Source organism: Pseudorca crassidens, chromosome 16, assembly GCF_039906515.1.
Source record: "Pseudorca crassidens isolate mPseCra1 chromosome 16, mPseCra1.hap1, whole genome shotgun sequence".
Taxonomy (NCBI): Eukaryota; Metazoa; Chordata; class Mammalia; order Artiodactyla; family Delphinidae; genus Pseudorca; species Pseudorca crassidens.
Genome location: NC_090311.1, coordinates 84,394,769 through 84,418,433, shown reverse-complemented (window position 1 = coordinate 84,418,433; position 23,665 = coordinate 84,394,769). Strand labels below are relative to the sequence as shown.

The following is a 23,665-nucleotide window of genomic DNA, read 5'->3' as shown; positions in this document are numbered from 1 at the left end:
GGTCGCGGGCTTCCACTTGAGGCGCAGCTTAGCAGGCGCTTGGGACTTACCGCCGGCCCAGTGGCCCGCCCGCCCCGGCAGGGCCCCGCCGCCCGCCTAGGCAGGGGAACAGAGGTCTCGGGGACCAGGCGGTGGCAGAGGAGTTGGCGACCACCCAGCCCAGGGCGGGAGGGACCCAGGAAACGTTTCGGCGCTTGGCCTCCCACCGCAGAGTCCGCAGGTCGCTCACAGGGATGTGGCCCCGGAGGCTTCAGGGCCCGGGGCCTGCGGTCCCTTGTGCATCCCACCTGACCGCCCACGCTGCGCTAGGCGCAGCCCAGCCGCAGACCGGGCCGGCCCTCCTGCCCGACAGCAGCTGGTCCGAAGCCAGTGGGAGCCACCATTGAGTTGGCAAAGCCCCTTAGACCCAGCAACGCCACCCTTGCCCCCACACCACCGTCCGAGCTCTGTACCCTGGCCCAGGGGGCCGGCAGGCCCGGGGAAGCGGCCTGGGCCCTCGATCCTGCTCCCGCCCACGGCCGAGGCGAAGCGGCGGAGGGGGTGCTTTTTCCGGATGGAGCTGTGGAGAGACACCCTGGAAGACAGGTGGTGGAGCCGGGCCTGGGCTCCTGTGGCTGCGGCCAGGTGTAGCTCGCGGGGCTCACGGACCGAACGGACGGCACCCGGGTCCGCGGCCATGTCTGGGTGACGTCAGGCCGCCCCTGGAGCGTCTGGTGTGCCGCTGCCTTCCAGGGACGCCTTCTGGCCGCCTGGCCAGTCAGGCAGGTGGGGAGTGCCCCATCAGACGCTTGCTGTGGTGGGAGGGGCCAGAGGAGGTGGGGCCTGCAGTGGTACCTGGTACCCAGCAGGCGTGGAGACGGCCGCCGCCACTGACACCGCGGGCGACAAAAGGAGAAAGCGGAGCAGGAGGCAAAAAGCGTACAGCACCCGGCATTCCCAGGAGCTCTCCCATCCAGGAGGTCTCCCATCCAAGTTCTAACCAGGCCCGACCCTGCTTAGCTTCCGAGATCCAGACTTGATTGGGCCCGTCTAGGCTGCTTTGGCAGTAGGTGTCAGTGGGTCGCGGGCTGCCTCTTGAGGCGCAGCTTAGCAGGCCCTTGCGCCTTACCGCAAGCCCAGCGGCCCGCCCGCCCTGGCAGGGCCCCGCCACCCGTCTAGGCAGAGGAACGGAGGTCTCGGGGACCGGTTGCTGGCGCGAGGTGTTGGCGACCACCCAGCCCAGGGCGGGCGGGACCCAGGAAACGTTTCGTCGCTTGGCCTCCCACCCCAGATCCCGCAGGTCGCTCACAAGGATGTGGCCCCGGAGGCTTCAGGGCCCGGGGCCTGCGGTCCTTTGGGCCTCTCACCTGCCTGCCCTCGCTGCGCTAGGCGCAGCCCTGTCGCAGACCGGGCCGGCCTTCCTGCCCGACAGCAGCTGGCCTGAAGCCAGTGGGAGCCACCGTTGAGTTGGCAAAGCCCCTTAGACCCAGCAACGCCACCCTTGCCCCCACACCACCGTCCGAGCTCTGTACCCCGGCCCAGGTGGCCGGCAGGCCTGCGGAAGCGGCCTGGGCCCTCTATCCCTCTCCGGCACACGGCCGCGGCGAAACGGTGGAGGGGGGCTTTTTCCGGATGGAGCTGTGGAGAGACACCCCGGAAGACAGGTGGCGGCGCCGGGGCTGGGCTCCAGTGGCTGCGGCCAGCTGCAGCTCGTGGGGCTCAGGGGCCGAACGGACGGCACCCGGGTCCGCGGCCATGTCTGGGTGACGTCAGGCCGCCACCCGGAGCAGCTGGTGTGCCGCTGCCTTCCAGGGACGCCTTCTGGCCGCCTGGCCGGTCAGGCAGGTGGGGAGTGCCCCATCAGACGCTTGCTGTGGTGGCAGGGGCCTGAGGAGGTGGGGCCTGCAGCGGTACCTGACAGGGGCGGAGACGGCTGCCTCCACCACCGCCGCCACCATCGCCGCCACCGCGGGCGACAAAAGGAGAAAGCGGAGCGAGAGGCAAAAAGCCTACAGCACCCGGTATTCCCAGGAGCTCTCCCAGCCAGGACGTCTCCCATCCAAGTTCGAAACAGGCCCGACCCTGCTTAGCTTCCGAGATCCAGACTTGATCGGGCCCGTCTAGGCTGCTTTGGTAGTAGGTGTCGGTGGGTCGCGGGCTGCCTCTTGAGGCGCAGCTTAGCAGGCCCTTGGGCCTTACTGCCAGCCTAGCGGCCCGCCCGCCCTGGCAGGGCCCCGCCGGCCACCTAGGCAGAGGAACGGAGGTCTCGGTGATCGGGTGGTGGCGGAGGTGTTGGCGACCACCCAGCCCAGGGCGGGCGGGACCCAGCAAACGTTTCGGCGCTTGGCCTCCCACCCCAGATCCCGCAGGTCGCTCACAAGGATGTGGCCCCGGAGGCTTCAGGGCCCGGGGACTGCGGTCCCTTGGGCATCCCACCTGCCCGCCCACGCTGCGCTAGGCGCTGCCCTGTTGCAGACCGGGCCAGCCTTCCTGCCCGATAGCAGCTGGCCCGAAGCCAGTGGGAGCCACCTTTGCGTTAGCAAAGCCCCTTACCCAGCAACGCCCCCCTTGCCCCCACACCACCGTCCGAGCTCAGGACCCCGCCCCAGGTGGCCGGCAGGCCCGCGGAAGCGGCCTGGGCCCTCTATCCCTCTCCGGCACACGGCCGCGGCGAAACGGTGGAGGGGGGGCTTTTTCCGGATGGAGCTGTGGAGAGACACCCACCGGCAGACAGGTGGCGGCGCCGGGGCTGGGCTCCAGTGGGGACCGCCAGGTGCAGGTCGAGGGGCTCGCGGGCCGCATGGACGGCACCCGGGTCCGCGGCCATGTCTGCTTCGAGTCAGGGGACGAACGGAGCATATGGTTTGCCGCTGCCTTCCAGGGACGCCTTCTGGCCGCCTGGCCGCTCAGGCAGGCGGGGAGCGCCCCATCAGACGCTTGCTGTGGTGGGAGGGTCCTGAGGAGGTGGGGCCTGCAGCGGTACCCGGCGGGGGCGGAGACGGCCGCCGCCACCACCGCCGCCACCGCCGCCGCCACCGCCGCCAACGCCACGACCGCCGCGGTCGACAAAATGAGAAGGTGTGTAGCGGGAGGCAAAAAGCCTACAGCACCTGGCGTTCCCAGGAGCTCTCCCGTCCGGGAGGTCTGCCGTCCAACTACTAACCAGGCCCAACCCTGCTTAGCTTCCGAGATCGAGTCGAGATCGGGCCCGTCTAGGGTGGTTTGGCCGTAGACACTGGGGGGGTCGCGGGCTTCCACTTGAGGTGCAGCTTAGCAGGCTCTTGGGCCTTACCGCCGGCCCAGTGGCCCGCCCGCCCCGGCAGGGCCCCGCCGCCCGCCTAGGCAGGGGAACGGAGGTCTCGGGGACCAGGCGGTGGCAGAGGAGTTGGCGACCACCCAGGCCAGGGTGGGAGGGACCCAGGAAACATTTCGGCGCTTGGCCTCCCACCGCAGATCCCGCAGGTCGCTCACAGGGTTGTGGCCCCAGAGGCTTCAGGGCCCGGGGCCTGCGGTCCCTTGTGCATCCCACCTGACCGCCCACGCTGCGCTAGGCGCAGCCCTGTCGCAGACCGGGCCGGCCCTCCTGCCCGACAGCAGCTGGCCCGAAGCCAGTGGGAGCCACCATTGAGTTGGCAAAGCCCCTTAGACCCAGCAACTCCACCCTTGCCCCCACACCACCGTCCGACCTCAGGACCCCGCCCCTGGTGGCCGGCAGTCCCGCGGATGTGGCCTGGGCCCTCTATCCCTCTCCGGCACCCGGCCGCGGCGAAACGGTGGAGGGGGGGCTTTTTCCGGATGGAGCTTTGGAGAGACACCCACCGGCAGACAGGTGGCGGCGCCGGGGCTGGATCCAGTGGGGACCGCCAGGTGCAGGTCGAGGGGCTCGCGGGCCGCATGGACGGCACCCGGGTCCGCGGCCATTTCTGCTTCGAGTCAGGGGACGAACGGAGCATATGGTGTGCCGCTGCCTTCCAGGGACGCCTTCTGGCCGCCTGGCCGCTCAGGCAGGCGGGGAGCGCCCCATCAGACGCTTGCTGTGGTGGGAGGGTCCTGAGGAGGTGGGGCCTGCAGCGGTACCCGGCGGGGGCGGAGACGGCCGCCGCCACCACCGCCGCCACCGCCACGACCGCCGCGGTCGACAAAATGAGAAGGTGTGTAGCGGGAGGCAAAAGGCCTACAGCACCTGGCGTTCCAGGGAGCTCTCCCGTCCGGGAAGTCTGCCATCCAACTACTAACCAGGCCCAACCCTGCTTAGCTTCCGAGATCGAGTCGAGATCGGGCCCGTCTAGGGTGGTTTGGCCGTAGACACTGGGGTGGTCGCGGGCTGCCTCTTGAGGTGCAGTTTAGCAGGCCCTTGGGCCTTACCGCCGGCCCAGCGGCCCGCCCGCCCTGGCAGGGCCCCGCCGCCCGCCTAGGCGGGGGAACGGAGGTTTCGGCGACCGGGGGGTGGCGGAGGAGTTGGCGACCTCCCAGCGCAGGGCGGGTGGGACACAGCAAGCTTTTCGGCGCTTCGTGCCCCGCCCCAGATCCCACAGGCCGCTCACAGGGACGTAGCCCCGGAGGCTTCAGGGCCCGGGGTCGGCGGTGCCTCGGGCATCCCACCTGCGCGCCCACGCTGTGGTAGGCGTAGCTCAGAGGCAGACTGGTCCGACCCTCCTGTCCTACAGCAGCTGGCCCGAAGCCACTGGGAGCCACCATTGAGTTGGCACGGCCCCTTAGACACAGCAAGGCCACCCTTGCCCCGACACCACCGTCCGAGCTCAGGACCTCGTCCCAGGTGGCCGGCAGGTCCGGGGAAGTGGCCTGGGCCCTCGATCCTGCTCCTGCCCACGGCCGCGGCGAAGGGGCAGAAGGGGTGCTTTTTCCGGATGGAGCTGTGGAGAGACACCCCGGAAGACAGGTGGCGGTGCCGGGGCTGGACTCCAGTGGCTGCGACCAGGTGCAGCTCGCGGGGCTCGCGGGCCGAACGGACGGCACCCGGGTCCGCGGCCATGTCTGGGTGACGTCAGGCCGCCCCCTGGAGCGGCTGGTGTGTCGCTGCCTTCCAGGGACGCCTTCTGGCCGCCTGGCCGGTCTGGCAGGTGGGGAGTGCCCCATCAGACGCTTGCTGTGGTGGGAGGGGCCTGAGGAGGTGGGGCCTGCAGCGGTACCTGGTACCCGGCGGGGGCGGAGACGGCCGCCGCCGCCGCCGCCACCGCGGGCGACAAAAGGAGAAAGCGGAGCGGAAGGCAAAAATCCTACAGCACCCGGTATTCCCAGGAGCTCTCCCATCCAGGAGGTCTCCCATCCAAGTTCGAACCAGGCCCGACCCTGCTTAGCTTCCGAGATCCAGACTTGATCGGGCCCGTCTAGGCTGGTTTGACAGTAGGTGTCAGTGGGTCGCAGGCTGCCTCTTGAGGCGCAGCTTAGCAGGCCCATGGGACTTACCGCCAGCCCAGCGGCCCGCCCGCCTAGGCAGAGGAACGGAGGTCTCGGGGACCAGGTGGTGTCGGAGGTTTTGGCGACCACCCAGCCCAGGGCGGGAGGGACCCAGGAAACGTTTCGGCGCTTGGCCTCCCACCCCGGATCCCGCAGGTCGCTCACAGGGATGTGGCCCCGGAGGCTTCAGGGCCCGGGGCCTGCGGTCCTTTGGGCATCCCACCTGACTGCCCACGCTGCGCTAGGCGCAGCCCTGTCGCAGACCGGGCCGGCCTTCCTGCCCGACAGCAGCTGGCCCGAAGGAAGTGGGAGCCACCGTTGAGTTGGCAAAGCCCCTTAGACCCAGCAACGCCACCCTTGCCTCCACACCACCGTCCGAGCTCAGGACACCGGCCCAGGTGGACGGCAGGCCCGCGGAAGCGGCCTGCGCCCTCTATCCCTCTCCGGCACCAGGCCACGGCGAAACGGTGGAGGGGGGGCTTTTTCCGGATGGAGCTGTGGAGAGACACCCCCCGGCAGACAGGTGGCGGCGCCGGGGCTGGGCTCCAGTGGGGGTCGCCAGGTGCAGGTCGAGGGGCTCGCGGGCCGCATGGACGGCACCCAGGTCCGCGGCCATGTCTGCTTCGAGTCAGGGGACCAACGGAGCGTCTGGTGTGCCGCTGCCTTCCAGGGACGACTTCTGGCCGCCTGGCCGCTCAGGCAGGCGGGGAGCGCCCCATCAGACGCTTGCTGTGGTGGGAGGGTCCTGAGGAGGTGGGGCCTGCAGCGGTACCCGGCGGGGGCGGAGACGGCCGCCGCCACCACCGCCGCCACCGCCGCCACCGCCACGACCGCCACGGTCGACAAAAGGAGAAGGTGTGTAGCGGGAGGCAAAAAGCCTACAGCACCTGGCGTTCCCAGGAGCTCTCCCGTCCGGGAGGTCTCCCATCCAACTACTAACCAGGCCCAACCCTGCTTAGCTTCCGAGATCGAGTCGAGATCGGGCTCGTCTAGGGTGGTTTGGCCGTAGACACTGGGGGGGTCGCGGGCTTCCACTTGAGGCGCAGCTTAGCAGGCGCTTGGGACTTACCGCCGGCCCAGTGGCCCGCCCGCCCCGGCAGGGCCCCGCCGCCCGCCTAGGCAGGGGAACAGAGGTCTCGGGGACCAGGCGGTGGCAGAGGAGTTGGCGACCACCCAGCCCAGGGCGGGAGGGACCCAGGAAACGTTTCGGCGCTTGGCCTCCCACCGCAGAGTCCGCAGGTCGCTCACAGGGATGTGGCCCCGGAGGCTTCAGGGCCCGGGGCCTGCGGTCCCTTGTGCATCCCACCTGACCGCCCACGCTGCGCTAGGCGCAGCCCAGCCGCAGACCGGGCCGGCCCTCCTGCCCGACAGCAGCTGGCCCGAAGCCAGTGGGAGCCACCATTGAGTTGGCAAAGCCCCTTAGACCCAGCAACGCCACCCTTGCCCCCACACCACCGTCCGAGCTCTGTACCCTGGCCCAGGGGGCCGGCAGGCCCGGGGAAGCGGCCTGGGCCCTCGATCCTGCTCCCGCCCACGGCCGAGGCGAAGCGGCGGAGGGGGTGCTTTTTCCGGATGGAGCTGTGGAGAGACACCCTGGAAGACAGGTGGTGGAGCCGGGCCTGGGCTCCTGTGGCTGCGGCCAGGTGTAGCTCGCGGGGCTCACGGACCGAACGGACGGCACCCGGGTCCGCGGCCATGTCTGGGTGACGTCAGGCCGCCCCTGGAGCGTCTGGTGTGCCGCTGCCTTCCAGGGACGCCTTCTGGCCGCCTGGCCAGTCAGGCAGGTGGGGAGTGCCCCATCAGACGCTTGCTGTGGTGGGAGGGGCCAGAGGAGGTGGGGCCTGCAGTGGTACCTGGTACCCAGCAGGCGTGGAGACGGCCGCCGCCACTGACACCGCGGGCGACAAAAGGAGAAAGCGGAGCAGGAGGCAAAAAGCGTACAGCACCCGGCATTCCCAGGAGCTCTCCCATCCAGGAGGTCTCCCATCCAAGTTCTAACCAGGCCCGACCCTGCTTAGCTTCCGAGATCCAGACTTGATTGGGCCCGTCTAGGCTGCTTTGGCAGTAGGTGTCAGTGGGTCGCGGGCTGCCTCTTGAGGCGCAGCTTAGCAGGCCCTTGCGCCTTACCGCAAGCCCAGCGGCCCGCCCGCCCTGGCAGGGCCCCGCCACCCGTCTAGGCAGAGGAACGGAGGTCTCGGGGACCGGTTGCTGGCGCGAGGTGTTGGCGACCACCCAGCCCAGGGCGGGCGGGACCCAGGAAACGTTTCGTCGCTTGGCCTCCCACCCCAGATCCCGCAGGTCGCTCACAAGGATGTGGCCCCGGAGGCTTCAGGGCCCGGGGCCTGCGGTCCTTTGGACCTCTCACCTGCCTGCCCTCGCTGCGCTAGGCGCAGCCCTGTCGCAGACCGGGCCGGCCTTCCTGCCCGACAGCAGCTGGCCTGAAGCCAGTGGGAGCCACCGTTGAGTTGGCAAAGCCCCTTAGACCCAGCAACGCCACCCTTGCCCCCACACCACCGTCCGAGCTCTGTACCCCGGCCCAGGTGGCCGGCAGGCCTGCGGAAGCGGCCTGGGCCCTCTATCCCTCTCCGGCACACGGCCGCGGCGAAACGGTGGAGGGGGGCTTTTTCCGGATGGAGCTGTGGAGAGACACCCCGGAAGACAGGTGGCGGCGCCGGGGCTGGGCTCCAGTGGCTGCGGCCAGCTGCAGCTCGTGGGGCTCAGGGGCCGAACGGACGGCACCCGGGTCCGCGGCCATGTCTGGGTGACGTCAGGCCGCCACCCGGAGCAGCTGGTGTGCCGCTGCCTTCCAGGGACGCCTTCTGGCCGCCTGGCCGGTCAGGCAGGTGGGGAGTGCCCCATCAGACGCTTGCTGTGGTGGCAGGGGCCTGAGGAGGTGGGGCCTGCAGCGGTACCTGACAGGGGCGGAGACGGCTGCCTCCACCACCGCCGCCACCATCGCCGCCACCGCGGGCGACAAAAGGAGAAAGCGGAGCGAGAGGCAAAAAGCCTACAGCACCCGGTATTCCCAGGAGCTCTCCCAGCCAGGACGTCTCCCATCCAAGTTCGAAACAGGCCCGACCCTGCTTAGCTTCCGAGATCCAGACTTGATCGGGCCCGTCTAGGCTGCTTTGGTAGTAGGTGTCGGTGGGTCGCGGGCTGCCTCTTGAGGCGCAGCTTAGCAGGCCCTTGGGCCTTACTGCCAGCCTAGCGGCCCGCCCGCCCTGGCAGGGCCCCGCCGGCCACCTAGGCAGAGGAACGGAGGTCTCGGTGATCGGGTGGTGGCGGAGGTGTTGGCGACCACCCAGCCCAGGGCGGGCGGGACCCAGCAAACGTTTCGGCGCTTGGCCTCCCACCCCAGATCCCGCAGGTCGCTCACAAGGATGTGGCCCCGGAGGCTTCAGGGCCCGGGGACTGCGGTCCCTTGGGCATCCCACCTGCCCGCCCACGCTGCGCTAGGCGCTGCCCTGTCGCAGACCGGGCCAGCCTTCCTGCCCGATAGCAGCTGGCCCGAAGCCAGTGGGAGCCACCTTTGCGTTAGCAAAGCCCCTTACCCAGCAACGCCCCCCTTGCCCCCACACCACCGTCCGAGCTCAGGACCCCGCCCCAGGTGGCCGGCAGGCCCGCGGAAGCGGCCTGGGCCCTCTATCCCTCTCCGGCACACGGCCGCGGCGAAACGGTGGAGGGGGGGCTTTTTCCGGATGGAGCTGTGGAGAGACACCCACCGGCAGACAGGTGGCGGCGCCGGGGCTGGGCTCCAGTGGGGACCGCCAGGTGCAGGTCGAGGGGCTCGCGGGCCGCATGGACGGCACCCGGGTCCGCGGCCATGTCTGCTTCGAGTCAGGGGACGAACGGAGCATATGGTTTGCCGCTGCCTTCCAGGGACGCCTTCTGGCCGCCTGGCCGCTCAGGCAGGCGGGGAGCGCCCCATCAGACGCTTGCTGTGGTGGGAGGGTCCTGAGGAGGTGGGGCCTGCAGCGGTACCCGGCGGGGGCGGAGACGGCCGCCGCCACCACCGCCGCCACCGCCGCCACCGCCACGACCGCCACGGTCGACAAAAGGAGAAGGTGTGTAGCGGGAGGCAAAAAGCCTACAGCACCTGGCGTTCCCAGGAGCTCTCCCGTCCGGGAGGTCTCCCATCCAACTACTAACCAGGCCCAACCCTGCTTAGCTTCCGAGATCGAGTCGAGATCGGGACCGTCTAGGGTGGTTTGGCCGTAGACACTGGGGTGGTCGCGGGCTGCCTCTTGAGGTGCAGTTTAGCAGGCCCTTGGGCCTTACCGCCGGCCCAGCGGCCCGCCCGCCCTGGCAGGGCCCCGCCGCCCGCCTAGGCGGGGGAACGGAGGTTTCGGCGACCGGGGGGTGGCGGAGGAGTTGGCGACCTCCCAGCGCAGGGCGGGTGGGACACAGCAAGCTTTTCGGCGCTTCGTGCCCCGCCCCAGATCCCACAGGCCGCTCACAGGGACGTAGCCCCGGAGGCTTCAGGGCCCGGGGTCGGCGGTGCCTCGGGCATCCCACCTGCGCGCCCACGCTGTGGTAGGCGTAGCTCAGAGGCAGACTGGTCCGACCCTCCTGTCCTACAGCAGCTGGCCCGAAGCCACTGGGAGCCACCATTGAGTTGGCACGGCCCCTTAGACACAGCAAGGCCACCCTTGCCCCGACGCCACCGTCCGAGCTCAGGACCTCGTCCCAGGTGGCCGGCAGGTCCGGGGAAGTGGCCTGGGCCCTCGATCCTGCTCCTGCCCACGGCCGCGGCGAAGGGGCAGAAGGGGTGCTTTTTCCGGATGGAGCTGTGGAGAGACACCCCGGAAGACAGGTGGCGGTGCCGGGGCTGGACTCCAGTGGCTGCGACCAGGTGCAGCTCGCGGGGCTCGCGGGCCGAACGGACGGCACCCGGGTCCGCGGCCATGTCTGGGTGACGTCAGGCCGCCCCCTGGAGCGGCTGGTGTGTCGCTGCCTTCCAGGGACGCCTTCTGGCCGCCTGGCCGGTCTGGCAGGTGGGGAGTGCCCCATCAGACGCTTGCTGTGGTGGGAGGGGCCTGAGGAGGTGGGGCCTGCAGCGGTACCTGGTACCCGGCGGGGGCGGAGACGGCCGCCGCCGCCGCCACCGCGGGCGACAAAAGGAGAAAGCGGAGCGGAAGGCAAAAATCCTACAGCACCCGGTATTCCCAGGAGCTCTCCCATCCAGGAGGTCTCCCATCCAAGTTCGAACCAGGCCCGACCCTGCTTAGCTTCCGAGATCCAGACTTGATCGGGCCCGTCTAGGCTGGTTTGACAGTAGGTGTCAGTGGGTCGCAGGCTGCCTCTTGAGGCGCAGCTTAGCAGGCCCATGGGACTTACCGCCAGCCCAGCGGCCCGCCCGCCTAGGCAGAGGAACGGAGGTCTCGGGGACCAGGTGGTGTCGGAGGTTTTGGCGACCACCCAGCCCAGGGCGGGAGGGACCCAGGAAACGTTTCGGCGCTTGGCCTCCCACCCCGGATCCCGCAGGTCGCTCACAGGGATGTGGCCCCGGAGGCTTCAGGGCCCGGGGCCTGCAGTCCTTTGGGCATCCCACCTGACTGCCCACGCTGCGCTAGGCGCAGCCCTGTCGCAGACCGGGCCGGCCTTCCTGCCCAACAGCAGCTGGCCCGAAGGAAGTGGGAGCCACCATTGAGTTGGCAAAGCCCCTTAGACCCAGCAACGCCACCCTTGCCTCCACACCACCGTCCGAGCTCAGGACACCGGCCCAGGTGGACGGCAGGCCCGCGGAAGCGGCCTGCGCCCTCTATCCCTCTCCGGCACCAGGCCACGGCGAAACGGTGGAGGGGGGGCTTTTTCCGGATGGAGCTGTGGAGAGACACCCCCCGGCAGACAGGTGGCGGCGCCGGAGCTGGGCTCCAGTGGGGGCCGCCAGGTGCAGGTCGAGGGGCTCGCGGGCCGCATGGACGGCACCCAGGTCCGCGGCCATGTCTGCTTCGAGTCAGGGGACCAACGGAGCGTCTGGTGTGCCGCTGCCTTCCAGGGACGCCTTCTGGCCGCCTGGCCGCTCAGGCAGGCGGGGAGCGCCCCATCAGACGCTTGCTGTGGTGGGAGGGTCCTGAGGAGGTGGGGCCTGCAGCGGTACCCGGCGGGGGCGGAGACGGCCGCCGCCACCACCGCCGCCACCGCCGCCGCCACCGCCGCCAACGCCACGACCGCCGCGGTCGACAAAATGAGAAGGTGTGTAGCGGGAGGCAAAAAGCCTACAGCACCTGGCGTTCCCAGGGGCTCTCCCGTCCGGGAGGTCTGCCGTCCAACTACTAACCAGGCCCAACCCTGCTTAGCTTCCGAGATCGAGTCGAGATCGGGCCCGTCTAGGGTGGTTTGGCCGTAGACACTGGGGGGGTCGCGGGCTTCCACTTGAGGTGCAGCTTAGCAGGCTCTTGGGCCTTACCGCCGGCCCAGTGGCCCGCCCGCCCCGGCAGGGCCCCGCCGCCCGCCTAGGCAGGGGAACGGAGGTCTCGGGGACCAGGCGGTGGCAGAGGAGTTGGCGACCACCCAGGCCAGGGTGGGAGGGACCCAGGAAACATTTCGGCGCTTGGCCTCCCACCGCAGATCCCGCAGGTCGCTCACAGGGTTGTGGCCCCAGAGGCTTCAGGGCCCGGGGCCTGCGGTCCCTTGTGCATCCCACCTGACCGCCCACGCTGCGCTAGGCGCAGCCCTGTCGCAGACCGGGCCGGCCCTCCTGCCCGACAGCAGCTGGCCCGAAGCCAGTGGGAGCCACCATTGAGTTGGCAAAGCCCCTTAGACCCAGCAACTCCACCCTTGCCCCCACACCACCGTCCGACCTCAGGACCCCGCCCCTGGTGGCCGGCAGTCCCGCGGATGTGGCCTGGGCCCTCTATCCCTCTCCGGCACCCGGCCGCGGCGAAACGGTGGAGGGGGGGCTTTTTCCGGATGGAGCTTTGGAGAGACACCCACCGGCAGACAGGTGGCGGCGCCGGGGCTGGATCCAGTGGGGACCGCCAGGTGCAGGTCGAGGGGCTCGCGGGCCGCATGGACGGCACCCGGGTCCGCGGCCATTTCTGCTTCGAGTCAGGGGACGAACGGAGCATATGGTGTGCCGCTGCCTTCCAGGGACGCCTTCTGGCCGCCTGGCCGCTCAGGCAGGCGGGGAGCGCCCCATCAGACGCTTGCTGTGGTGGGAGGGTCCTGAGGAGGTGGGGCCTGCAGCGGTACCCGGCGGGGGCGGAGACGGCCGCCGCCACCACCGCCGCCACCGCCACGACCGCCGCGGTCGACAAAATGAGAAGGTGTGTAGCGGGAGGCAAAAGGCCTACAGCACCTGGCGTTCCAGGGAGCTCTCCCGTCCGGGAAGTCTGCCATCCAACTACTAACCAGGCCCAACCCTGCTTAGCTTCCGAGATCGAGTCGAGATCGGGCCCGTCTAGGGTGGTTTGGCCGTAGACACTGGGGTGGTCGCGGGCTGCCTCTTGAGGTGCAGTTTAGCAGGCCCTTGGGCCTTACCGCCGGCCCAGCGGCCCGCCCGCCCTGGCAGGGCCCCGCCGCCCGCCTAGGCGGGGGAACGGAGGTTTCGGCGACCGGGGGGTGGCGGAGGAGTTGGCGACCTCCCAGCGCAGGGCGGGTGGGACACAGCAAGCTTTTCGGCGCTTCGTGCCCCGCCCCAGATCCCACAGGCCGCTCACAGGGACGTAGCCCCGGAGGCTTCAGGGCCCGGGGTCGGCGGTGCCTCGGGCATCCCACCTACGCGCCCACGCTGTGGTAGGCGTAGCTCAGAGGCAGACTGGTCCGACCCTCCTGTCCTACAGCAGCTGGCCCGAAGCCACTGGGAGCCACCATTGAGTTGGCACGGCCCCTTAGACACAGCAAGGCCACCCTTGCCCCGACGCCACCGTCCGAGCTCAGGACCTCGTCCCAGGTGGCCGGCAGGTCCGGGGAAGTGGCCTGGGCCCTCGATCCTGCTCCTGCCCACGGCCGCGGCGAAGGGGCAGAAGGGGTGCTTTTTCCGGATGGAGCTGTGGAGAGACACCCCGGAAGACAGGTGGCGGTGCCGGGGCTGGACTCCAGTGGCTGCGACCAGGTGCAGCTCGCGGGGCTCGCGGGCCGAACGGACGGCACCCGGGTCCGCGGCCATGTCTGGGTGACGTCAGGCCGCCCCCTGGAGCGGCTGGTGTGTCGCTGCCTTCCAGGGACGCCTTCTGGCCGCCTGGCCGGTCTGGCAGGTGGGGAGTGCCCCATCAGACGCTTGCTGTGGTGGGAGGGGCCTGAGGAGGTGGGGCCTGCAGCGGTACCTGGTACCCGGCGGGGGCGGAGACGGCCGCCGCCGCCGCCACCGCGGGCGACAAAAGGAGAAAGCGGAGCGGAAGGCAAAAATCCTACAGCACCCGGTATTCCCAGGAGCTCTCCCATCCAGGAGGTCTCCCATCCAAGTTCGAACCAGGCCCGACCCTGCTTAGCTTCCGAGATCCAGACTTGATCGGGCCCGTCTAGGCTGGTTTGACAGTAGGTGTCAGTGGGTCGCAGGCTGCCTCTTGAGGCGCAGCTTAGCAGGCCCATGGGACTTACCGCCAGCCCAGCGGCCCGCCCGCCTAGGCAGAGGAACGGAGGTCTCGGGGACCAGGTGGTGTCGGAGGTTTTGGCGACCACCCAGCCCAGGGCGGGAGGGACCCAGGAAACGTTTCGGCGCTTGGCCTCCCACCCCGGATCCCGCAGGTCGCTCACAGGGATGTGGCCCCGGAGGCTTCAGGGCCCGGGGCCTGCAGTCCTTTGGGCATCCCACCTGACTGCCCACGCTGCGCTAGGCGCAGCCCTGTCGCAGACCGGGCCGGCCTTCCTGCCCAACAGCAGCTGGCCCGAAGGAAGTGGGAGCCACCATTGAGTTGGCAAAGCCCCTTAGACCCAGCAACGCCACCCTTGCCTCCACACCACCGTCCGAGCTCAGGACACCGGCCCAGGTGGACGGCAGGCCCGCGGAAGCGGCCTGCGCCCTCTATCCCTCTCTGGCACCAGGCCACGGCGAAACGGTGGAGGGGGGGCTTTTTCCGGATGGAGCTGTGGAGAGACACCCCCCGGCAGACAGGTGGCGGCGCCGGGGCTGGGCTCCAGTGGGGGCCGCCAGGTGCAGGTCGAGGGGCTCGCGGGCCGCATGGACGGCACCCAGGTCCGCGGCCATGTCTGCTTCGAGTCAGGGGACCAACGGAGCGTCTGGTGTGCCGCTGCCTTCCAGGGACGACTTCTGGCCGCCTGGCCGCTCAGGCAGGCGGGGAGCGCCCCATCAGACGCTTGCTGTGGTGGGAGGGTCCTGAGGAGGTGGGGCCTGCAGCGGTACCCGGCGGGGGCGGAGACGGCCGCCGCCACCACCGCCGCCACCGCCGCCACCGCCACGACCGCCACGGTCGACAAAAGGAGAAGGTGTGTAGCGGGAGGCAAAAAGCCTACAGCACCTGGCGTTCCCAGGAGCTCTCCCGTCCGGGAGGTCTCCCATCCAACTACTAACCAGGCCCAACCCTGCTTAGCTTCCGAGATCGAGTCGAGATCGGGCTCGTCTAGGGTGGTTTGGCCGTAGACACTGGGGGGGTCGCGGGCTTCCACTTGAGGCGCAGCTTAGCAGGCGCTTGGGACTTACCGCCGGCCCAGTGGCCCGCCCGCCCCGGCAGGGCCCCGCCGCCCGCCTAGGCAGGGGAACAGAGGTCTCGGGGACCAGGCGGTGGCAGAGGAGTTGGCGACCACCCAGCCCAGGGCGGGAGGGACCCAGGAAACGTTTCGGCGCTTGGCCTCCCACCGCAGAGTCCGCAGGTCGCTCACAGGGATGTGGCCCCGGAGGCTTCAGGGCCCGGGGCCTGCGGTCCCTTGTGCATCCCACCTGACCGCCCACGCTGCGCTAGGCGCAGCCCAGCCGCAGACCGGGCCGGCCCTCCTGCCCGACAGCAGCTGGTCCGAAGCCAGTGGGAGCCACCATTGAGTTGGCAAAGCCCCTTAGACCCAGCAACGCCACCCTTGCCCCCACACCACCGTCCGAGCTCTGTACCCTGGCCCAGGGGGCCGGCAGGCCCGGGGAAGCGGCCTGGGCCCTCGATCCTGCTCCCGCCCACGGCCGAGGCGAAGCGGCGGAGGGGGTGCTTTTTCCGGATGGAGCTGTGGAGAGACACCCTGGAAGACAGGTGGTGGAGCCGGGCCTGGGCTCCTGTGGCTGCGGCCAGGTGTAGCTCGCGGGGCTCACGGACCGAACGGACGGCACCCGGGTCCGCGGCCATGTCTGGGTGACGTCAGGCCGCCCCTGGAGCGTCTGGTGTGCCGCTGCCTTCCAGGGACGCCTTCTGGCCGCCTGGCCAGTCAGGCAGGTGGGGAGTGCCCCATCAGACGCTTGCTGTGGTGGGAGGGGCCAGAGGAGGTGGGGCCTGCAGTGGTACCTGGTACCCAGCAGGCGTGGAGACGGCCGCCGCCACTGACACCGCGGGCGACAAAAGGAGAAAGCGGAGCAGGAGGCAAAAAGCGTACAGCACCCGGCATTCCCAGGAGCTCTCCCATCCAGGAGGTCTCCCATCCAAGTTCTAACCAGGCCCGACCCTGCTTAGCTTCCGAGATCCAGACTTGATTGGGCCCGTCTAGGCTGCTTTGGCAGTAGGTGTCAGTGGGTCGCGGGCTGCCTCTTGAGGCGCAGCTTAGCAGGCCCTTGCGCCTTACCGCAAGCCCAGCGGCCCGCCCGCCCTGGCAGGGCCCCGCCACCCGTCTAGGCAGAGGAACGGAGGTCTCGGGGACCGGTTGCTGGCGCGAGGTGTTGGCGACCACCCAGCCCAGGGCGGGCGGGACCCAGGAAACGTTTCGTCGCTTGGCCTCCCACCCCAGATCCCGCAGGTCGCTCACAAGGATGTGGCCCCGGAGGCTTCAGGGCCCGGGGCCTGCGGTCCTTTGGGCCTCTCACCTGCCTGCCCTCGCTGCGCTAGGCGCAGCCCTGTCGCAGACCGGGCCGGCCTTCCTGCCCGACAGCAGCTGGCCTGAAGCCAGTGGGAGCCACCGTTGAGTTGGCAAAGCCCCTTAGACCCAGCAACGCCACCCTTGCCCCCACACCACCGTCCGAGCTCTGTACCCCGGCCCAGGTGGCCGGCAGGCCTGCGGAAGTGGCCTGGGCCCTCTATCCCTCTCCGGCACACGGCCGCGGCGAAACGGTGGAGGGGGGCTTTTTCCGGATGGAGCTGTGGAGAGACACCCCGGAAGACAGGTGGCGGCGCCGGGGCTGGGCTCCAGTGGCTGCGGCCAGCTGCAGCTCGTGGGGCTCAGGGGCCGAACGGACGGCACCCGGGTCCGCGGCCATGTCTGGGTGACGTCAGGCCGCCACCCGGAGCAGCTGGTGTGCCGCTGCCTTCCAGGGACGCCTTCTGGCCGCCTGGCCGGTCAGGCAGGTGGGGAGTGCCCCATCAGACGCTTGCTGTGGTGGCAGGGGCCTGAGGAGGTGGGGCCTGCAGCGGTACCTGACAGGGGCGGAGACGGCTGCCTCCACCACCGCCGCCACCATCGCCGCCACCGCGGGCGACAAAAGGAGAAAGCGGAGCGAGAGGCAAAAAGCCTACAGCACCCGGTATTCCCAGGAGCTCTCCCAGCCAGGACGTCTCCCATCCAAGTTCGAAACAGGCCCGACCCTGCTTAGCTTCCGAGATCCAGACTTGATCGGGCCCGTCTAGGCTGCTTTGGTAGTAGGTGTCGGTGGGTCGCGGGCTGCCTCTTGAGGCGCAGCTTAGCAGGCCCTTGGGCCTTACTGCCAGCCTAGCGGCCCGCCCGCCCTGGCAGGGCCCCGCCGGCCACCTAGGCAGAGGAACGGAGGTCTCGGTGATCGGGTGGTGGCGGAGGTGTTGGCGACCACCCAGCCCAGGGCGGGCGGGACCCAGCAAACGTTTCGGCGCTTGGCCTCCCACCCCAGATCCCGCAGGTCGCTCACAAGGATGTGGCCCCGGAGGCTTCAGGGCCCGGGGACTGCGGTCCCTTGGGCATCCCACCTGCCCGCCCACGCTGCGCTAGGCGCTGCCCTGTTGCAGACCGGGCCAGCCTTCCTGCCCGATAGCAGCTGGCCCGAAGCCAGTGGGAGCCACCTTTGCGTTAGCAAAGCCCCTTACCCAGCAACGCCCCCCTTGCCCCCACACCACCGTCCGAGCTCAGGACCCCGCCCCAGGTGGCCGGCAGGCCCGCGGAAGCGGCCTGGGCCCTCTATCCCTCTCCGGCACACGGCCGCGGCGAAACGGTGGAGGGGGGGCTTTTTCCGGATGGAGCTGTGGAGAGACACCCACCGGCAGACAGGTGGCGGCGCCGGGGCTGGGCTCCAGTGGGGACCGCCAGGTGCAGGTCGAGGGGCTCGCGGGCCGCATGGACGGCACCCGGGTCCGCGGCCATGTCTGCTTCGAGTCAGGGGACGAACGGAGCATATGGTTTGCCGCTGCCTTCCAGGGACGCCTTCTGGCCGCCTGGCCGCTCAGGCAGGCGGGGAGCGCCCCATCAGACGCTTGCTGTGGTGGGAGGGTCCTGAGGAGGTGGGGCCTGCAGCGGTACCCGGCGGGGGCGGAGACGGCCGCCGCCACCACCGCCGCCACCGCCGCCGCCACCGCCGCCAACGCCACGACCGCCGCGGTCGACAAAATGAGAAGGTGTGTAGCGGGAGGCAAAAAGCCTACAGCACCTGGCGTTCCCAGGAGCTCTCCCGTCCGGGAGGTCTGCCGTCCAACTACTAACCAGGCCCAACCCTGCTTAGCTTCCGAGATCGAGTCGAGATCGGGCCCGTCTAGGGTGGTTTGGCCGTAGACACTGGGGGGGTCGCGGGCTTCCACTTGAGGTGCAGCTTAGCAGGCTCTTGGGCCTTACCGCCGGCCCAGTGGCCCGCCCGCCCCGGCAGGGCCCCGCCGCCCGCCTAGGCAGGGGAACGGAGGTCTCGGGGACCAGGCGGTGGCAGAGGAGTTGGCGACCACCCAGGCCAGGGTGGGAGGGACCCAGGAAACATTTCGGCGCTTGGCCTCCCACCGCAGATCCCGCAGGTCGCTCACAGGGTTGTGGCCCCAGAGGCTTCAGGGCCCGGGGCCTGCGGTCCCTTGTGCATCCCACCTGACCGCCCACGCTGCGCTAGGCGCAGCCCTGTCGCAGACCGGGCCGGCCCTCCTGCCCGACAGCAGCTGGCCCGAAGCCAGTGGGAGCCACCATTGAGTTGGCAAAGCCCCTTAGACCCAGCAACTCCACCCTTGCCCCCACACCACCGTCCGACCTCAGGACCCCGCCCCTGGTGGCCGGCAGTCCCGCGGATGTGGCCTGGGCCCTCTATCCCTCTCCGGCACCCGGCCGCGGCGAAACGGTGGAGGGGGGGCTTTTTCCGGATGGAGCTTTGGAGAGACACCCACCGGCAGACAGGTGGCGGCGCCGGGGCTGGATCCAGTGGGGACCGCCAGGTGCAGGTCGAGGGGCTCGCGGGCCGCATGGACGGCACCCGGGTCCGCGGCCATTTCTGCTTCGAGTCAGGGGACGAACGGAGCATATGGTGTGCCGCTGCCTTCCAGGGACGCCTTCTGGCCGCCTGGCCGCTCAGGCAGGCGGGGAGCGCCCCATCAGACGCTTGCTGTGGTGGGAGGGTCCTGAGGAGGTGGGGCCTGCAGCGGTACCCGGCGGGGGCGGAGACGGCCGCCGCCACCACCGCCGCCACCGCCACGACCGCCGCGGTCGACAAAATGAGAAGGTGTGTAGCGGGAGGCAAAAGGCCTACAGCACCTGGCGTTCCAGGGAGCTCTCCCGTCCGGGAAGTCTGCCATCCAACTACTAACCAGGCCCAACCCTGCTTAGCTTCCGAGATCGAGTCGAGATCGGGCCCGTCTAGGGTGGTTTGGCCGTAGACACTGGGGTGGTCGCGGGCTGCCTCTTGAGGTGCAGTTTAGCAGGCCCTTGGGCCTTACCGCCGGCCCAGCGGCCCGCCCGCCCTGGCAGGGCCCCGCCGCCCGCCTAGGCGGGGGAACGGAGGTTTCGGCGACCGGGGGGTGGCGGAGGAGTTGGCGACCTCCCAGCGCAGGGCGGGTGGGACACAGCAAGCTTTTCGGCGCTTCGTGCCCCGCCCCAGATCCCACAGGCCGCTCACAGGGACGTAGCCCCGGAGGCTTCAGGGCCCGGGGTCGGCGGTGCCTCGGGCATCCCACCTGCGCGCCCACGCTGTGGTAGGCGTAGCTCAGAGGCAGACTGGTCCGACCCTCCTGTCCTACAGCAGCTGGCCCGAAGCCACTGGGAGCCACCATTGAGTTGGCACGGCCCCTTAGACACAGCAAGGCCACCCTTGCCCCGACACCACCGTCCGAGCTCAGGACCTCGTCCCAGGTGGCCGGCAGGTCCGGGGAAGTGGCCTGGGCCCTCGATCCTGCTCCTGCCCACGGCCGCGGCGAAGGGGCAGAAGGGGTGCTTTTTCCGGATGGAGCTGTGGAGAGACACCCCGGAAGACAGGTGGCGGTGCCGGGGCTGGACTCCAGTGGCTGCGACCAGGTGCAGCTCGCGGGGCTCGCGGGCCGAACGGACGGCACCCGGGTCCGCGGCCATGTCTGGGTGACGTCAGGCCGCCCCCTGGAGCGGCTGGTGTGTCGCTGCCTTCCAGGGACGCCTTCTGGCCGCCTGGCCGGTCTGGCAGGTGGGGAGTGCCCCATCAGACGCTTGCTGTGGTGGGAGGGGCCTGAGGAGGTGGGGCCTGCAGCGGTACCTGGTACCCGGCGGGGGCGGAGACGGCCGCCGCCGCCGCCGCCACCGCGGGCGACAAAAGGAGAAAGCGGAGCGGAAGGCAAAAATCCTACAGCACCCGGTATTCCCAGGAGCTCTCCCATCCAGGAGGTCTCCCATCCAAGTTCGAACCAGGCCCGACCCTGCTTAGCTTCCGAGATCCAGACTTGATCGGGCCCGTCTAGGCTGGTTTGACAGTAGGTGTCAGTGGGTCGCAGGCTGCCTCTTGAGGCGCAGCTTAGCAGGCCCATGGGACTTACCGCCAGCCCAGCGGCCCGCCCGCCTAGGCAGAGGAACGGAGGTCTCGGGGACCAGGTGGTGTCGGAGGTTTTGGCGACCACCCAGCCCAGGGCGGGAGGGACCCAGGAAACGTTTCGGCGCTTGGCCTCCCACCCCGGATCCCGCAGGTCGCTCACAGGGATGTGGCCCCGGAGGCTTCAGGGCCCGGGGCCTGCGGTCCTTTGGGCATCCCACCTGACTGCCCACGCTGCGCTAGGCGCAGCCCTGTCGCAGACCGGGCCGGCCTTCCTGCCCGACAGCAGCTGGCCCGAAGGAAGTGGGAGCCACCGTTGAGTTGGCAAAGCCCCTTAGACCCAGCAACGCCACCCTTGCCTCCACACCACCGTCCGAGCTCAGGACACCGGCCCAGGTGGACGGCAGGCCCGCGGAAGCGGCCTGCGCCCTCTATCCCTCTCCGGCACCAGGCCACGGCGAAACGGTGGAGGGGGGGCTTTTTCCGGATGGAGCTGTGGAGAGACACCCCCCGGCAGACAGGTGGCGGCGCCGGGGCTGGGCTCCAGTGGGGGTCGCCAGGTGCAGGTCGAGGGGCTCGCGGGCCGCATGGACGGCACCCAGGTCCGCGGCCATGTCTGCTTCGAGTCAGGGGACCAACGGAGCGTCTGGTGTGCCGCTGCCTTCCAGGGACGACTTCTGGCCGCCTGGCCGCTCAGGCAGGCGGGGAGCGCCCCATCAGACGCTTGCTGTGGTGGGAGGGTCCTGAGGAGGTGGGGCCTGCAGCGGTACCCGGCGGGGGCGGAGACGGCCGCCGCCACCACCGCCGCCACCGCCGCCACCGCCACGACCGCCACGGTCGACAAAAGGAGAAGGTGTGTAGCGGGAGGCAAAAAGCCTACAGCACCTGGCGTTCCCAGGAGCTCTCCCGTCCGGGAGGTCTCCCATCCAACTACTAACCAGGCCCAACCCTGCTTAGCTTCCGAGATCGAGTCGAGATCGGGCTCGTCTAGGGTGGTTTGGCCGTAGACACTGGGGGGGTCGCGGGCTTCCACTTGAGGCGCAGCTTAGCAGGCGCTTGGGACTTACCGCCGGCCCAGTGGCCCGCCCGCCCCGGCAGGGCCCCGCCGCCCGCCTAGGCAGGGGAACAGAGGTCTCGGGGACCAGGCGGTGGCAGAGGAGTTGGCGACCACCCAGCCCAGGGCGGGAGGGACCCAGGAAACGTTTCGGCGCTTGGCCTCCCACCGCAGAGTCCGCAGGTCGCTCACAGGGATGTGGCCCCGGAGGCTTCAGGGCCCGGGGCCTGCGGTCCCTTGTGCATCCCACCTGACCGCCCACGCTGCGCTAGGCGCAGCCCAGCCGCAGACCGGGCCGGCCCTCCTGCCCGACAGCAGCTGGCCCGAAGCCAGTGGGAGCCACCATTGAGTTGGCAAAGCCCCTTAGACCCAGCAACGCCACCCTTGCCCCCACACCACCGTCCGAGCTCTGTACCCTGGCCCAGGGGGCCGGCAGGCCCGGGGAAGCGGCCTGGGCCCTCGATCCTGCTCCCGCCCACGGCCGAGGCGAAGCGGCGGAGGGGGTGCTTTTTCCGGATGGAGCTGTGGAGAGACACCCTGGAAGACAGGTGGTGGAGCCGGGCCTGGGCTCCTGTGGCTGCGGCCAGGTGTAGCTCGCGGGGCTCACGGACCGAACGGACGGCACCCGGGTCCGCGGCCATGTCTGGGTGACGTCAGGCCGCCCCTGGAGCGTCTGGTGTGCCGCTGCCTTCCAGGGACGCCTTCTGGCCGCCTGGCCAGTCAGGCAGGTGGGGAGTGCCCCATCAGACGCTTGCTGTGGTGGGAGGGGCCAGAGGAGGTGGGGCCTGCAGTGGTACCTGGTACCCAGCAGGCGTGGAGACGGCCGCCGCCACTGACACCGCGGGCGACAAAAGGAGAAAGCGGAGCAGGAGGCAAAAAGCGTACAGCACCCGGCATTCCCAGGAGCTCTCCCATCCAGGAGGTCTCCCATCCAAGTTCTAACCAGGCCCGACCCTGCTTAGCTTCCGAGATCCAGACTTGATTGGGCCCGTCTAGGCTGCTTTGGCAGTAGGTGTCAGTGGGTCGCGGGCTGCCTCTTGAGGCGCAGCTTAGCAGGCCCTTGCGCCTTACCGCAAGCCCAGCGGCCCGCCCGCCCTGGCAGGGCCCCGCCACCCGTCTAGGCAGAGGAACGGAGGTCTCGGGGACCGGTTGCTGGCGCGAGGTGTTGGCGACCACCCAGCCCAGGGCGGGCGGGACCCAGGAAACGTTTCGTCGCTTGGCCTCCCACCCCAGATCCCGCAGGTCGCTCACAAGGATGTGGCCCCGGAGGCTTCAGGGCCCGGGGCCTGCGGTCCTTTGGACCTCTCACCTGCCTGCCCTCGCTGCGCTAGGCGCAGCCCTGTCGCAGACCGGGCCGGCCTTCCTGCCCGACAGCAGCTGGCCTGAAGCCAGTGGGAGCCACCGTTGAGTTGGCAAAGCCCCTTAGACCCAGCAACGCCACCCTTGCCCCCACACCACCGTCCGAGCTCTGTACCCCGGCCCAGGTGGCCGGCAGGCCTGCGGAAGCGGCCTGGGCCCTCTATCCCTCTCCGGCACACGGCCGCGGCGAAACGGTGGAGGGGGGCTTTTTCCGGATGGAGCTGTGGAGAGACACCCCGGAAGACAGGTGGCGGCGCCGGGGCTGGGCTCCAGTGGCTGCGGCCAGCTGCAGCTCGTGGGGCTCAGGGGCCGAACGGACGGCACCCGGGTCCGCGGCCATGTCTGGGTGACGTCAGGCCGCCACCCGGAGCAGCTGGTGTGCCGCTGCCTTCCAGGGACGCCTTCTGGCCGCCTGGCCGGTCAGGCAGGTGGGGAGTGCCCCATCAGACGCTTGCTGTGGTGGCAGGGGCCTGAGGAGGTGGGGCCTGCAGCGGTACCTGACAGGGGCGGAGACGGCTGCCTCCACCACCGCCGCCACCATCGCCGCCACCGCGGGCGACAAAAGGAGAAAGCGGAGCGAGAGGCAAAAAGCCTACAGCACCCGGTATTCCCAGGAGCTCTCCCAGCCAGGACGTCTCCCATCCAAGTTCGAAACAGGCCCGACCCTGCTTAGCTTCCGAGATCCAGACTTGATCGGGCCCGTCTAGGCTGCTTTGGTAGTAGGTGTCGGTGGGTCGCGGGCTGCCTCTTGAGGCGCAGCTTAGCAGGCCCTTGGGCCTTACTGCCAGCCTAGCGGCCCGCCCGCCCTGGCAGGGCCCCGCCGGCCACCTAGGCAGAGGAACGGAGGTCTCGGTGATCGGGTGGTGGCGGAGGTGTTGGCGACCACCCAGCGCAGGGCGGGCGGG

General features: G+C 70.0%; 10 pseudogenes; all 10 read right to left on the bottom strand.

Moving 5' to 3' along the window:
* Positions 1 to 3,077: 3,077 nt before the first annotated feature.
* Positions 3,078 to 3,213, bottom strand: LOC137209631 (5S ribosomal RNA; annotated as a pseudogene).
* A 937-nt stretch (positions 3,214 to 4,150) lies between these two features.
* LOC137209680 (5S ribosomal RNA) lies at positions 4,151 to 4,286 on the bottom strand (annotated as a pseudogene).
* Positions 4,287 to 6,272: 1,986 nt separating this feature from the next.
* Positions 6,273 to 6,408, bottom strand: LOC137209535 (5S ribosomal RNA; annotated as a pseudogene).
* A 3,073-nt stretch (positions 6,409 to 9,481) lies between these two features.
* Positions 9,482 to 9,617, bottom strand: LOC137209578 (5S ribosomal RNA; annotated as a pseudogene).
* Positions 9,618 to 11,612: 1,995 nt separating this feature from the next.
* Positions 11,613 to 11,748, bottom strand: LOC137209665 (5S ribosomal RNA; annotated as a pseudogene).
* Positions 11,749 to 12,685: 937 nt separating this feature from the next.
* LOC137209679 (5S ribosomal RNA) lies at positions 12,686 to 12,821 on the bottom strand (annotated as a pseudogene).
* A 1,983-nt stretch (positions 12,822 to 14,804) lies between these two features.
* LOC137209780 (5S ribosomal RNA) lies at positions 14,805 to 14,940 on the bottom strand (annotated as a pseudogene).
* Positions 14,941 to 18,025: 3,085 nt separating this feature from the next.
* On the bottom strand, positions 18,026 to 18,161 carry LOC137209630 (5S ribosomal RNA; annotated as a pseudogene).
* A 937-nt stretch (positions 18,162 to 19,098) lies between these two features.
* LOC137209678 (5S ribosomal RNA) lies at positions 19,099 to 19,234 on the bottom strand (annotated as a pseudogene).
* Positions 19,235 to 21,220: 1,986 nt separating this feature from the next.
* Positions 21,221 to 21,356, bottom strand: LOC137209769 (5S ribosomal RNA; annotated as a pseudogene).
* Positions 21,357 to 23,665: the final 2,309 nt, after the last annotated feature.